Raw genomic sequence first — 15,977 nt, forward strand, 5'->3', positions numbered from 1 at the left:
GAAGGGAAACAAACGAAGAGCTGGGGAGTGTGTGGAACATGAAGGCTTTGTGGAGTGGAGCTACAGAGGATTTAATAGTACAGCTATGCATCCATGCTTTCAGATGCTTGTTTGAATCTTTCCATTAGTTATTTTTATTTATTAACAGATCTTTCTTTTATAACAAATCTTTATTTGAAACTGTTTTACAACTTAAAAAGATAAACTTGATATCTACATAATTATAAATTGGTCTATGTAAGTCCTTAAAGCAGTATTGATGAGGACTGCTATCAATCACTTTCTTCGTTAGTTCTATTTGTATATTTTGCTTGCTTGATGTTGGCTTACTGCATATGTTTTTGTACATGGTTTAGAGGCTAACTTGGTGTAGGCTGTTCTATGCCGAACCCGTCACACTATACATTTTTGTGAGTAGTAAGGGGCTTGTGTGTCCAGGGTTTAGATACTGTTTGCACTTGTAATCTTCAGAAACAAGGCAAGAATTTTTAATGGAGTTTGGGATTCACAAGTGAAGAGGGCAAACTTGGTACGTGTTAAACATTCTGCCTTATAGGGTGTGAACCCCAAACCAAATCTGTCTCATTTGCTTTCAGTTTTTACTAGCTGAACAGCTATTACTTCGTTTCTTTGCCTGTTAAAATCCTCTGAACGTAGGTTGCAAAGCAGTGACGCTAGATTGCCTCTTTGGTTCCTCTGACTTTAACTTTTATGTATTACACCTAGGGAGATAAATTCTGTGTCCAGTTATACCTGTCTGGCCCCACTGAAGTCAAATGAGTTGCATGGATGTAACTGGGGCAAAGTCTGACCCATAGCATGTTCCTGAGATTCTGTTTTCTCAAGCACTTGTGCTGGTGAAAAGGCCGGTTTATCTGCTGCTCCTCCAATTTGATGTAATTCTATTAAACTTCCATTTGCTGATCTTTAGTCTTGTGATACTATGTGCAGTGCATAGTAATGAGATCTACAGTCTCAGCAGTGGAAAAAGATCCTGACTAAAGAACAGCCTAACTGCCCACTGCCATGGGTACATGTACCTCCTGGTATATGCACCAGTGGGTCTTCACGCTCAATGGAAGATGAGGATACCGGGCACCCAAGCCCAGGGCATGATCATATTTCTCTGTGGGTGCTCTGTAGCTTTGACCCATGGTGCTGTGGTCTGATGTGTTGCCTAGGTCCATGACTAACTTTCTTCCCATGTTCTGTGCACTTCCCACACAACTAAGATGTGGTAAGTAACTATTCTGCTCTATTCAGCACTGGCGAGGCCTCAGCTGGAGTACTGTGTCCAGTTTTGAGCACCACACTTTAAGAAAGATGTGGACAAATTGGAGAAAGTCCAGAGGAGAGCCACAAGAATGATGGAAGGTTTAGAAAACATGACTTATGAGGAAAGGCTGAAAGAATTGGGTAGGTTTAATTTAGAGAAGAAAAGATTTGAGTGCCGGGGGGGAAATAGGTCTTCAAATATATAAAAGGCTGTTATCGAGAGGATGGTGTTCAACTTGTTCTCCACATCCATAGAGGATGGGAGAAGAAATAATCATCTTAATCTGTAACAAGGGAAATTTTAGGTTAGACATTAGGAACAGCTTTTTAACTATAAGGATAGTTAAGTACTATAATAGGTTGTGGAATCCGGTCATTGGGAGGTTTTTAAGAGTAGGTTAGACAAACCCATGTCAGGGATGGTCTAGGTATACTTGGTCCTGCCTGAGTGCATGAGGCTGGACTAGATGTACTCTCAAGGACCCTTCCAGCCCTACTTTTCTATAAGTCTATGAAAATCATTTCTAAGTAGAGTCTGGAGTTCTCCAGGAAACATAAGCATCTCTTTAACTTTTAAATGCATTTCACACTGTGTTCATTTTAAGAAGTGCATCTCACCTTTCAAACATTCAGCCAATCATTCTGTGCAAAATGGATCTAGATTTTCTTTAAGGAAATCTCCTTTGGCTTTATCTTCTTCATTTTTGCCACATATACATAAATAATTATTTGTTAAACCTGAGAAAATTTAGGGCACCCAAGAGAGCGTTATTTTCAGAGAGCATTTTTTTTTCCCCCCGCAAGCTGTCAATGTGTAACAGATACATGGTACACTTATCTCAACATATTGCGTTTAATTTCTCAGCAAAAATGTATGTTTAATTTTTAATGAAAATCCTGTGTGTGTGAGTGGGTCTGATGTTGTGTATGGCTAGGAAAATAGGCAAATGTAATGAAGCAAAAATATTAATTCTGCATCTTAAGCTTTTTACTGCATTTTAGAATGAACTTAAAATGCATCATATTGTTCTAGCTCTTGCTGTTTTCACCCTGTATGAAACCTAATAAATCTCATTCCTCTTCTTGTCTCAGTTTACTTGAATTTTTAAGCAGCGATCTGATAGTGGGTTCTAAATAAAGCTGCTGGAAAAAGAAGAAAAGAACGGATTTGAAATAACAGTAATATTTTGACTTATTTTCTAAAATAACTTTCTCTTTTTAAGCTTTCAAATAGAAATGTGACACACTAGAGAACAGTAGAGATGTTAATCAAAGGCAGGTAAAATAAAAAAGCCTAGTGCATCACTTAAGTTTTTTAGAGATTTTATTATTCATAGGATCTCTTTGTGGTTTCTTTTTTGACTAATCCAGTGTCTACATTGCAATTTAATAAATTCTGATTTCTCTTTTAATGGTGTTTCTTGCTCAGTTTTTCCATCAACTCAAGAATGAAATTTGTCCAAATGTAACTGACCTATAAACATTATTTGAGCCCTCTGAACTGGTGTGACATACCCACCCCCCACCTTTGAATACATAAAACACTGTAGAGGAACACTTAAGTAGAATGTAGGGGTCTGACCTTGGAGTCTTTATTTCTCATGTGAGCGGCCCATTGATTTAAAGTAAGTCAGGGCTACTCCTGTGTGTCAGAGCTGTCGGATCAATTCTAGCATTTGCCCACTTTTAAAATTCTTGTACCCTTCTTTAAATTTAGTGCGGGAGTTTTGATTACTGACTAAAGATGAACAAATGGAGGTTGCCACAAGACATTATGATAAGAACCTAGGGGATGTTGACACTTCTCTTTTGTCCCATATAATTCTTATGTTAAGTGTGAATTACTACCCAAGTTCTACTGTGCATTCAAATCAATGGGATGACTCATGTGAGTAGGGAAGCATTTGGCTCTACTACATTGTGCTCAGTGTAGCACCAAACCCTCCCCCCACTTCACCAGAAAACTAATGGAGCTGAAACTTAGTTAATTTAAAATCCTTTGCGCTTTTGCAGCATTATTCATTTTGAGGCTCATAGCATTTCACAAATAGTTGACCTTCACAACGCATCTGTGAGACAGCTAAGTAGTCTCTCAGTCTTGTAGATGTGGACACTGAGGCCATGTCTACACTACAGAATTAAGTTGACCTAACTTCTATCTGCATAGAGCCACCACAGTAATTGCATCACTTGTGCATGTCTGCGCTTTGCTCCTTGTGTTGGCAGTGCGCGTCCTTACCAGGAGCACTTGTATCGATTGTGCTGTCAGTTTGGGGCATTGTGGGATGGCTCCTTAAAGCTAGTAACAATTGATGTAAGCAATGCAATGTCCACACTGACACTGCGTCGACCAAACTATATCAACCTTAACTCTACGCCGCTCACAGAGGTGAAGTTATTAAGTTGGTGTAGTAGGGCAGTTACATTAGCAGGAGAGAAATTTTAGTGTAGACACTGATATAGTTAGGTTGATGAAAGCTGCCTTGCATTGATCTAATTCTGTAGTGTAAAGCAGACCTGAGGCTGCTAAATAAGTTGCCCGAGATAAAATAGCAAGGAAGTGACAGGTGGAAACAAAATCCAGAAGCCCTGATGATCAGTCACCTGACCTTACCCCTAGAGCACTCTGTTATAATTCAACACTTGACGACTTCAGAAATGTGAAAAAAAAATCTGATTTATTTCAGTCTCCACTTTTTGCAATTAGGGATTTAAAAAAAAAACACACCCAAAACCCAAACTAGAAATATGTTGCCAGCCCCACTGGACATAACTTTGTTTGGGCTGTGTTGCTAAGGTCACTGAGTCATTGACCAATAAGGTCACCTGCTAAAATTTTCATTGGTAGCTTATTGCCAGTTTGTAAATAAATGGACTTCAAATGGCCCCTGTGTACCTGACTCTTCCATGACTAATAGCAGAGTTGTGGGTGCTCACAGTGTCCCTTGTTTCATGTTGTATGTAAAAATGTTGTTGTGTCAGAAATCTGTGTAGGCTCTAGAAGAAGCAATGTTCCCAAATATGCACTAATCTGTGGACTTCTGCATAAAGGCCAGGGGTGAAATCCTAGTTCTGTTGAAGTCAATGGAAACTTTGCCACTGACTTCAGTGGATCCAGGAAATTCACCAAGATATATATTTAAAGTAGGTGCATAATGTTGGATTCCTAATAGTGTGCCCAGTAAATCTGTGTCTGAAAAAACCCTCCAAGCTCATAATCAGAAGTAAGCTCCCCACAGATCCAGAACCCACAACCTCAAAGCAGCACCGCACCGTACCATAACAGATGCAAAACCTGCAGACCCATCTCCACTGCTCTGCTGATCAATACCCCCCAAACACCCCTTTCAAGGTCCCGGGGTCCTACATATGCCTATTGCAACAGGTGGTGTACCTTATCCACTGCACTAAATGCCCCAATAACTATGTGTATGAAACAAGACTATCCACTCAAATAAACACACACAGAAAAATGATAGACAAAAATACCACAGAACATTTTTTTTCACAAAACAGTCACTCCATATTTGACCTCTGTCCTCATCCTCAAAGGAAACATGGGAAAGATGAATCTGGAAGCTTCAGTTCATAACTTTGCTAGACACTAATAATCATGGTCTTAATAAAGACACTGGATTTATGACTTATTACAACAATCTCTAACCCACTAACCCATCTTTTTCCTCTTATGACTGCAGAGGCGTTAATGGACCACTTCACTTTGAATGGTTGCTTTGAATATGTGTTAACTGCTTATGCTAAACAATCTGTTCCACCTTGAATTTAGCAGTGACACTCTGAGGCTATGTCTGCACTACACGGCTTTTAGCGACACGGCTCTCCTGCCAACAAAAAACTTCCACCCCCAATGAGTGGCGTTTGCATTTTTGGCAGGAGAGTGCTCCTGACGATAATGCTCTATTCACACTGATGCTTGTCATGGCAAAACTTTTGTCTTTCAGGGGGTAGGGTTTAACACCTCTGAAAGAAAAAGGTTTTGTCGTTCAATTTCAAGTGTAGACGTAGCCTGAATATCTTTCCCAGACCTGAAGAAATTTGTCTCTTTCACCAACAGAAGTCAGTCCAATAAAAGATATTACCTCACCCCCCCTCCACCATATTTCATTCTTTGAATATATCAACCATGATTTTGAACCTGAAAAAACTCTGAAACTGCCTGCTACACTATAGCATTCAATATTTACACACACATTTTAGCTAAGAAAATCTGAAGGCTGGATGAACTGACAATAGCCCAACATTGCTAGTTTACAAGTTACACACATGACTCGGGCATTTCCTTCTCTGAGTTGCTGAGCATTCTAAGCTCCCATTCACTTTAGGAAAAGCTGAGGCTGTCTATTACCTTACAGGACTGGTCCCTTTGAGAGGGGTGAAAAGCTAGTGTAAAAAATCTAGTGGCCTGTAAGCTCTCTGAGGTGAGGGGGGAACCAAAACCAAATCTACCTTGATGTCCTACATGAAGTCACTGGGCTGTTGTTAGTCTCTTAGATGGGGTCAGCGTCAGCCTGACAATTACCTGTAAAAGAGGAATATAATTGCCATATATTCTATTAACCATTCGTAATAGGTCTTTCCATATATTGAACTGGATGATACAAAGTGCTTACAAAATGACATAGTCAATCTGCCGTGATTTAAATAAAAACACCCTATACTTTAACACTGATAAATTTTAATAGTATAAAGGTACCTAATATTATTCATGAAATGCAGCATAATGAGGGGAGCCTGCCATTATCTGAGTACCTGACTTCATTTGTATTGTGGCAGCTGTTGCTACTCCATTTGGTTCTCACTTAGATAAAACTTCCATTAATTTGAAAGGGAGCTTTGCTTGAGCCTAGTATAAAGTTGTACATAAACAACAATTGAGGAGTTGAAGAATATCTTCATTATGTTTAGTAGTGATTAGTATTGCCTAATAAAAAATAGCAAAATGGAATGCCAGCCAATTGGAGTTGCAAGGTTTCTAAAAAATTACCCTATTTATTTTCCACTAAGTAAATCTCAAGTCCTGCATACTGTATAACTAAAAAGGATGGAAATGAATACTTTATGAATGCAGTAGAAAAGCATTTTCATACAAGCCATGAATTTAAAGACTGGTTTTGCATAAATAAGAGAATGTTAGGAGTACTTTCCAAACGAATAACAAGTTAATTAAAATGCTTTAGTACTGGGGGAAAAAGTGCAGGTCAGAGGAGCTTGCTTATCACCTTTTTGGAGTTGAGCTGAGCTGTTCTTCAGTCTTCTCCATACCTGGAGAACAAATTTCTGGGCTGAAATTAGACCGGCAACACCAGTACTACCACCTTACGCTAGTCCTTGTAGTGTTTTTAAAAAAAAAAAAAAAAAAAAAAGTCTGTCTTCCTTCAGTTATAGATGCCATGTAACTAGGGCTAGATGAACTGTTTCTGTTAAAATAAGCACCGTTCCAATACTTTGTCCTTCACTTTAACCAGACACATTTTTTTGTTTGTTAAAACTGCTATTTTGGTTAAGGGCCCACATTTTAACTAAAAGAAAAGGAGTACTTGTGGCACCTTAGAGACTAACAAATATATTTGAGCATAAGCTTTCGTGAGCTACAGCTCACTTCATCGATGCATTCAGTGGAAAATACAGTGGGGAGATGACTACAAGCCATCAGGAACAGTATCCCCGATAATGTCACGGCAAACCTGGTGGCTGAACTTTGTGACTTTGTCCTCATCCATAACTATTTCACATTTGGGGACAATGTATACCTTCAAATCAGCGGCACTGCTATGGGTACCCGCATGGCCCCACAGTATGCCAACGTTTTTTATGGCTGACTTAGAACAACGCTTCCTCAGCTCTCGTCCCCTAATGCCCCTACTCTACTTACTCTACATTGATGACATCTTCATCATCTGGACTCATGGCAAAGAAGCCCTTGAGGAATTCTACCATGATTTCAACAATTTCCATCCCCCCATAAACCTCAGCCTGGACCAGTCCACACAAGAGATCCACTTCCTGGACACTATGGTGCTAATAAGCGATGGTCACATAAATACCACCCTATACCGGAAACCTACTGACCGCTATTCCTACCTACATGCCTCCAGCTTTCACCCAGATCACACCACACGATCCATTGTCTACAGCCAAGCTCTACGATACAACCACATTTGCTCCAACCCCTCAGACAGAGACAAACACCTTCAAGATCTCTATCAAGCATTCTTACAACTACAGTACCCACCTGCTGAAGTGAAGAAACAGATTGACAGAGCCAGAAGCGTACCCAGAAGTCACCTACCATAGGACAGGCCCAACAAAGAAAATAACAGAACGCCACTAGCTGTCACCTTCAGCCCCCAACTAAAACCTCTCCAACACATCATCATCACCTATCCTGAAGAACGACCCATCACTCTCACAGATCTTGGGAGACAGGCCAGTCCTTGCTCACAGACAGCTCCCCAACCTGAAGCAAATACTCACCAGCAACCACACACCACGCAACAGAACCACTAACCCAGGAACCTATCCTTGCAACAAAGCCCGTTGCCAACTGTGTCCACATATCTATTCAGGGGACACCATCATAGGGCCTAATCACATCAGCCACACTATCAGAGGCTCGTTCACTTGCACATCCACCACTGTGATATATGCCATTATGTGCCAGCAATGCCCCTCTGCCATGTACATTGATCAAACTGGAAAGTCTCCGTAAAAGAATAAATGGACACAAATCAGACGTCAAGAATTATAACATTCAAAAACTGGTCTGAGAACACTTCAATCTCTCTGGTCACTCGATTAGAGACCTAAAAGTGACAATTCTTCAACAAAAAAACTTCACAACCAGACTCCAAGGAGAGATTGCTGAATTGGAATTAATTTGCAAACTGGATACAATTAACTTAGGCTTGAATAGAGACTGGGAGTGGTTGTCATTATACTAAGTGAAACTATTTCCCCACATTTATTCCCCTCCCCTCCCCCCACACTGTTCCTCAGACATTCTTCCCACCTTGATTATCACTACAAAAGGTCCCCCCCTCGTCCCCCCCCCCCCACTCTCCTGCTGGTGTTAGTTCACCTTACCATACACACTGTAAGGAGAGTGATCAGGTAACACCCATTGTTTTATGTTCTCTGTGTATATAAATCTCCCCACTGTATTTTCCACTGAATGCATCCGATGAAGTGAGCTGTAGCTCACAAAAGCTTATGGTCAAATAAATTGGTTAGTCTCTAAGGTGCCACAAGTACTCCTTTTCTTTTTAAAAAGAAAAGGAGTACTTGTAGCACCTTAGAGACTAACCAATTTATTTGAGCATGAGCTTTCGTGAGCTACAGCTCACTTCATCAGATGTATACCGTGGAAACTGCAGCAGACTTTATATATACAGAGAGAATATGAAACAATACCTCCTCCCACCCCACTGTCCTGCTGGTAATAGCTTATCTAAAGTGATCATCAGGTGGGCCATTTCCAGCACAAATCCAGGTTTTCTCACCCTCCACCCCCCCACACAAATTCAGTCTCCTGCTGGTGCTAGCCCATCCAAAGTGACAACTCTTTACATAATCAAGTCGGGCTATTTCCTGCATAAATCCAGGTTTTCTCACATCTCCCCCACCCCCATACACACACAAACTCACTCTCCTGCTGGTAATAGCTCATCTAAACTGACCACTCTCCAAGTTTAAATCCAAGTTAAACCAGAACATCGGGGGGGGGTAGGAAAAAACAAGAGGAAACAGGCTACCTTGCATAATGACTTAGCCACTCCCAGTCTCTATTTAAGCCTAAATTAATAGTATCCAATTTGCAAATGAATTCCAATTCAGCAGTTTCTCGCTGGAGTCTGGATTTGAAGTTTTTTTGTTTTAAAATAGCGACCTTCATGTCTGTGATTGCATGACCAGAGAGATTGAAGTGTTCTCCGACTGGTTTATGAATGTTATAATTCTTGACATCTGATTTGTGTCCATTTATTCTTTTACATAGAGACTGTCCAGTTTGACCAATGTACATGGCAGAGGGTTAGTCTCTAAGGTTAGTCTCTAAGGTGCTACAAGTACTCCTTTTGTTTTTGCGAATACAGACTAACACGGCTGTTACTCTGAAACCTGTCATTATGCAAGGCACTGCATTTAGCCGTATGGAGTGGAAATCTATCAACTGCATGAAAAAACTTGTACAGATACAGACAGACATCATCTTCCTTTCCAAATGCAAACAGATGGACATCGTACCAAAAGGACTGAAGGTAAAAAATCCATTACAATCTACATACCACACAGACTATGCTGACAGCTTGTGCCACACGCTCTCAAAGAAACTGCGGAATCACCTGATCAAGATCCTCTACAGCAAACAGGGAAAGATTAAGAATGAGCTCTCAAAAATGGATACTCTCATAAAAAACCAACCTTCCACACAAACTTCCTCGTGGCTGGATTTTACTAAAACTAGACAAGCCATTTACAACGCACACTTTGCTTCTCTACAAAAGAAAAAGGACACTAAACTTTCTAAACTACTACATGCTACAAGGGGCCACAGCAATGGTTCCCTCAACCCACCTAGCAATATTGTTAACCTATCCAACTATACTCTCAGCCCAGCAGAAGCAGCTGTTCTATCTCGGGGCCTCTCCTTCTGCCCCTCCACCCCCACGAACATGATACAGTTCTGTGGTGACCTAGAATCCTATTTTCGACGTCTCCGACTCAAGGAATATTTCCAAAATACCTCTGAACAACATACTAATCCACAGAGGTCTCCCTACCAACACTACAGAAAGAGGGATTCTAGATGGACTCCTCCTGAAGGTTGAAACAGCAGACTGGACTTCTACATAGAGTGCTTCCGCCGATGTGCACGGGCTGAAATTGTGGAAAAGCAGCATCACTTGCCCCATAACCTCAGCCATGCGGAACGCAATGCCATCCACAGCCTCAGAAACAACTCTGACATCATAATCAAAAAGGCTGACAAAGGAGGTGCTGTTGTCATCATGAATAGGTCGGAATATGAACAAGAGGCTGCTCGGCAGCTCTCCAACACGAGTTTCTACAAGCCATTACCCTATGATCCCACTGAGAGTTACCAAAAGCAACTACAGCATTTGCTCAAGAAACTTCCTGAAAAAGCACAAGATCAAATCCGCACAGACACACCCCTGGAACCCCGACCTGGGATATTCTATCTACTACCCAAGATCCATAAACCTGGAAATCCTGGGTGCCCCATCATCTCAGGCATTGGCACCCTGACAGCAGGATTGTCTGGCTACGTAGACTCCCCCCTCAGGCCCTACGCTACCAGCACTCCCAGCTACCTTCAAGACACCACTGACTTCCTGAGGAAACTTCAATCCATTGGTGATCTTCCTGATAACACCATCCTGGCTACTATGGATGTAGAAGCCCTCTACACCAACATTCCACACAAAGATGGACTACAAGCCGTCAAGAACACTATCCCCGATAATGTCACGGCTAACCTGGTGGCTGAACTTTGTGACTTTGTCCTTACCCATAACTATTTTACATTTGGGGACAGTGTATACCTTCAGATCAGCGGCACTGCTATGGGTACCCGCATGGCCCCACAGTATGCCAACATTTTTATGGCTGATTTAGAACAACGCTTCCTCAGCTCTCGTCTCCTAAAGCCCCTACTCTACTTGCGCTATATTGATGACATCTTCATCATCTGGACCCATGGAAAAGAAGCCCTTGAGGAATTCCACCATGATTTCAACAATTTCCATCCCACCACCAACCTCAGCCTGGTCCAGTCCACACAAGAGATCCACTTCCTGGACACTACAGTGCTAATAAACAATGGCCACATAAACACCACCCTATACCGGAAACCTACTGACCACTATTCCTACCTGCATGCCTCCAGCTTTCACCCTGACCACACCACACGATCCATCGTCTACAGCCAAGCTCTGCGATATAACCGCATTTGCTCCAACCCCTCAGACAGAGACAAACACCTACAAGATCTCTGTCAAGCTTTCTTACAACTACAATACCCACCTGCAGAAGTAAAGAAACAGATTGATAGAGCCAGAAGAGTTCCCAGAAGTTACCTACTACAGGACAGGCCTAACAAAGAAAATAACAGAACGCCACTAGCGGTCACCTTCAGCCCCCAACTAAAACCCCTCCAACGCATTATTAAGGATCTACAACCTATCCTAAAGGATGACCCAACACTCTCACAAGTCTTGGGAGACAGGCCAGTCCTTGCCTACAGACAGCCCCGCAACCTGAAGCAAATACTCACCAACAACCACATACCACACGACAGAACCACTAACCCAGGAACTTATCCTTGCAACAAAGCCCGTTGCCAATTGTGCCCACATATCTATTCAGGGGACACCATCACAGGGCCTAATAACATCAGCCACACTATCAGAGGCTCGTTCACCTGCACATCCACCAATGTGATATATGCCATCATGTGCCAGCAATGCCCCTCTGCCATGTACATTGGTCAAACTGGACAGTCTCTACGTAAAAGAATAAATGGACACAAATCAGATGTCAAGAATTATAACATTCATAAACCAGTCGGAGAACACTTCAATCTCTCTGGTCACGCAATCACAGACATGAAGGTCGCTATTTTAAAACAAAAAAACTTCAAATCCAGACTCCAGCGAGAAACTGCTGAATTGGAATTCATTTGCAAATTGGATACTATTAATTTAGGCTTAAATAGAGACTGGGAGTGGCTAAGTCATTATGCAAGGTAGCCTGTTTCCTCTTGTTTTTTCCTACCCCCCCCCCCCCCCCCGATGTTCTGGTTTAACTTGGATTTAAACTTGGAGAGTGGTCAGTTTAGATGAGCTATTACCAGCAGGAGAGTGAGTTTGTGTGTGTATGGGGGTGGGGGAGATGTGAGAAAACCTGGATTTATGCAGGAAATAGCCCGACTTGATTATGTAAAGAGTTGTCACTTTGGATGGGCTAGCACCAGCAGGAGACTGAATTTGTGTGGGGGGGTGGAGGGTGAGAAAACCTGGATTTGTGCTGGAAATGGCCCACCTGATGATCACTTTAGATAAGCTATTACCAGCAGGACAGTGGGGTGGGAGGAGGTATTGTTTCATATTCTCTCTGTATATATAAAGTCTGCTGCAGTTTCCACGGTATACATCTGATGAAGTGAGCTGTAGCTCACGAAAGCTCATGCTCAAATAAATTGGTTAGTCTCTAAGGTGCTACAAGTACTCCTTTTCTTTTTGCGAATACAGACTAACACGGCTGTTACTCTGAAACCACATTTTAACTGGCTATCATTACTACTTCCCTATGTTATGTTCTCAAGGGTTGGGGGAAGGGTTGCCAATCCACCCACCCTAATCCAATAAAGTATTCTCTCCAGGGTGCGATCTGGTGACTTGCTCCCCTGCCATTCCTTCCAGCCACACTGGTTTAGTGGGACCCACTTTCCCCCTGTGATAGGGCGGGTGATACAATGGAGTTAAAAGCTGTAGGCATTCTGGGGCTTCTCAGTAGCTTACATACCAGAATATATTTCAGGATCATGAAATCCAAGATGGCATGAGAATTTCCTCCCTTACTGCTGCCTTGTCTGATGATAGAGGCTTTTTGCAAGAACCCTGTTCTGTAATTAATATTTTGTGTGGTCTTGTTAAGACTTATCCAGTGCAACAACTGATTGTCTTGATCGCTATAGAATGAATTGCTAAATGTCAAGGAAAAAAGACAGACCTCCAGTGTTACCATTAGTGTTTCTTACATGGCTCCTTAGATTTGCAAACAATTTGAACAGGAAATTTGTGATGTTGCCGAACTCTGAACTGGCAGCAGCAGACACTGATGGCAGCATGTTCCTGTAACTCAGATTTGGCTGGTGAGCTAGAAAACCTTGCAGGAACTATATAAATAAGAATACAGGAGTTTCTGCAATCTGTTTTCTCTTTTGGTTTCTTTTGTTTCCCACTGTTTGTGTATGCGTATACTCATTTTTTCATAGATCTCTCCTTATTAGCAAACTTCATCAATACAAGACAGTTCCTAAAAGGATTATTTATTGCAATACTTTATGCAGCCACTCTCCATTCGTAAATATAAAGCTGTTTAGGTCACAGTGGAAGCATCCTGATACCTCTTATGTACTGTTTAAACACAGTGTGATTTAGAGGGTAAATTAGCTAGGCTGCTTATTCCCTTTAAAATTCCCTTTTTTAAAATCTTCCCTTACAACAAATGGTAACTAAGCATAAACTAGGGTGAAACAAAAGATGTATTTGTATAAAATACTGCTAAAATCTCAAGAAGAAGGTTCTTAAAAACAAGGAACAACTTGCATAAGGAAAACTTTGCAATAGAAATGAATTCTTGAAACTATCAATAGGAAATTAAACTGTCTCCTACCATGTAAAACATCCTTAAGCATGCCTTGAGGTTACTTAGTTCATCCAGTTCTTACCATTTTCACAGATCTCTTATCCTGGTCTCTCTGTGCTTTGTCAGTTTATTCTGTATGGTAGATAGAACTCCCCTTTTCCATCAAGGAAGCAATCTCTCTAGGAGTTCAAAATCTCTCTCTCAATCCCATGGTGGGTCCTCTTGTGCTTTAGAGCAACAGAAATTCTCTTAGCTGTGCCGTCTCTTCACCTGACTGTTAATCCTTTCTGCTTTGAATCTCACCAAGACATGCTGCAGTCTGCAGTATGCTTTTATCATAGCAGCCCTCCAATGTCTACTAGAATGCCCCTGAGTTACAGGTTAACTTTATCTGTTCATGTTTATAAATTCCTGGCAGGGGGATGGGAAGATGACATTTCAACAGAATGCGCACACTCAAGCCTAAAAGTACAGATTTGTACTAATAGCATAATCATTATGTAATAAAATTAAACTGGTTTCCTGATGTGCTTCTACATTATAAACATTAAAACCACTATGACTTCTGTTCTAGTTGACATTTTTTTAAATGGATAGATAAAATAATTTTACAGTTAGTTTGGTACCAAGTGGTATCGAGTATACTTAAGGAGCCTGCAGAACTTTGAGAGCTTTTTTTTCTTCCTTTCTTATCCATTTTTGATGTTAATGCAATTAAAACCCAAAAAAGATGGCAGTGCCCAACTGTCAGTCTGGGTGGCTTTGCACAAGACAGGTCATTTTTAAAAAACAAAACAAATGTTGTTGTATCACTGCAGATACGTTTAGCTGTCTGTTACCAGGAGGAATTTAATGCCCATGGACAGTGCCAGATTGACAACCCTGAATACTGAAATCCTCTTTGTGCCCAGAGAACAGGTACAGCATGTGCAAATTCCTTCATCTCTCTAGTCCCTCTCGCAGCTGCTCCAATTCCTAGCTCTGTTTTGGTTTAGTTAGTGTGTGTGTGTGTGTGTGTGTGTGTGTGTTTTTAAATTATTAACTCTAAGGTGCCTATCCAATAGCTTCAGGCAGCCTAGCGCTGCGTAAGCATGTAGAAATTCCAAATGTAAAGATGCTATGCAGCATTGAACCACTCCCCACAAGATCCCACTCCATTAAATCAAAATAGCAAATTGACACCCCATTCCACTTCCAGACTTACCCCCTCTTCCCCACCCAAATGCTAAAGGCAATACACAGGGGCGGTTCTAGCAATTTTGCCGCCCCAAGCAGCCGCCACCAAATTGCCACTGCCACAACAGCGGTGGAGCGGCCGCCGCATTGCCACCGCGGGACACGGACTGCCGCCCCGAGCACCTGCTTGGAAAGCTGGTGCCTGGAGCCGGCCCCGGCAATACACAAGGATTCTAATTAGTGCCCGCTGTTGTGGTGTGGAACCTTCCCATTGGGACCTGGACTGCTGGACTCATTTCACATAGACTACTTAATTGCCATTCGATAGAAATATCAGGCCAAATCTTGCTTGCCTGACACCAGTAAGACCAAAACCATTTGGCCTATCTTTCAATCACTGCTGACCTGGGTTGGATTTGAACTGGTGGCCTAATGCTGAAAATCTCGTTATCCCATTACCAATCTCTTGAGCCATCTAGTCTCTAATCTCTTCTTTTTAAAAAAAAAATATTTAACTAATTGTGCAAGGTATTAATCATGCACTTTTGGCAGGTTTTGTTAGATTTTTCAAGCTTTTTTGTTGTAATTTTAGAAATCAACTACAGGACATTAGCCATAAATAGACAAGTATCACCATGTTTAGTTCTCAAACTTTAGATAATCTCAGTGTTAATATGTCTACGAATCTTTTAAATTATCCATTTAGCAAGCTCTGAGTTTTATACTGTAGACACCATGATGTATCTGCTAGTGTAGCTTTACTATACTTGTACAATTATTTACTAACATTATACAGCCTTTTCGTTTTTATATCAACATTTATAAAAATGAACTACCATTTCATAGTCTCTATTTATGTAGCTATTCTTTTGGCCACTTGATATGATTTTTGTTTTAGTATAATATCTCATGCCAAATCAAACTGGACTACCTTTCAATAGGTCACAACTGAGCTTGAAATATAATTTTTATGTGCTACTTTTATGGTAGTGAAGATACTTTTGTCATGTGAAACTGTTCCAATAAGTCATTGTTTGATGCAAGTTATGCTGGTATATAGTTACAGTCGATGTCTCCAACAAAAATTCCTGTGTGTTTCAAGTTTTTGTTCAGTCCAA

At 41.2% G+C, this 15,977-nt stretch overlaps 1 protein-coding gene and 1 long non-coding RNA gene across 10 annotated transcripts in view; one reads left to right on the top strand and one right to left on the bottom strand.

Annotated features, from left to right (window-relative positions):
• The window catches only part of LOC142072734 (uncharacterized), a 30,914-nt gene extending 16,901 nt beyond the window's left edge, over positions 1 to 14,013 (bottom strand). For both annotated transcript variants that reach the window (XR_012669276.1, XR_012669275.1), the window contains exons 1-2: positions 13,766 to 14,013; positions 5,743 to 5,815 (exon numbers count right to left, since the gene is read on the bottom strand). This is a non-coding gene — a long non-coding RNA (uncharacterized LOC142072734). The remainder of the gene's footprint in view (positions 1 to 5,742; positions 5,816 to 13,765) is intronic.
• The window catches only part of IQSEC1 (IQ motif and Sec7 domain ArfGEF 1), a 718,662-nt gene that overhangs the window by 38,241 nt on the left and 664,444 nt on the right, over positions 1 to 15,977 (top strand). The gene's annotated exons all lie outside the window — the stretch shown is intronic.

The sequence above is a fragment of the Caretta caretta genome, chromosome 7 (genome assembly GCF_965140235.1).
Source record: "Caretta caretta isolate rCarCar2 chromosome 7, rCarCar1.hap1, whole genome shotgun sequence".
Classification (NCBI taxonomy): Eukaryota; Metazoa; Chordata; order Testudines; family Cheloniidae; genus Caretta; species Caretta caretta.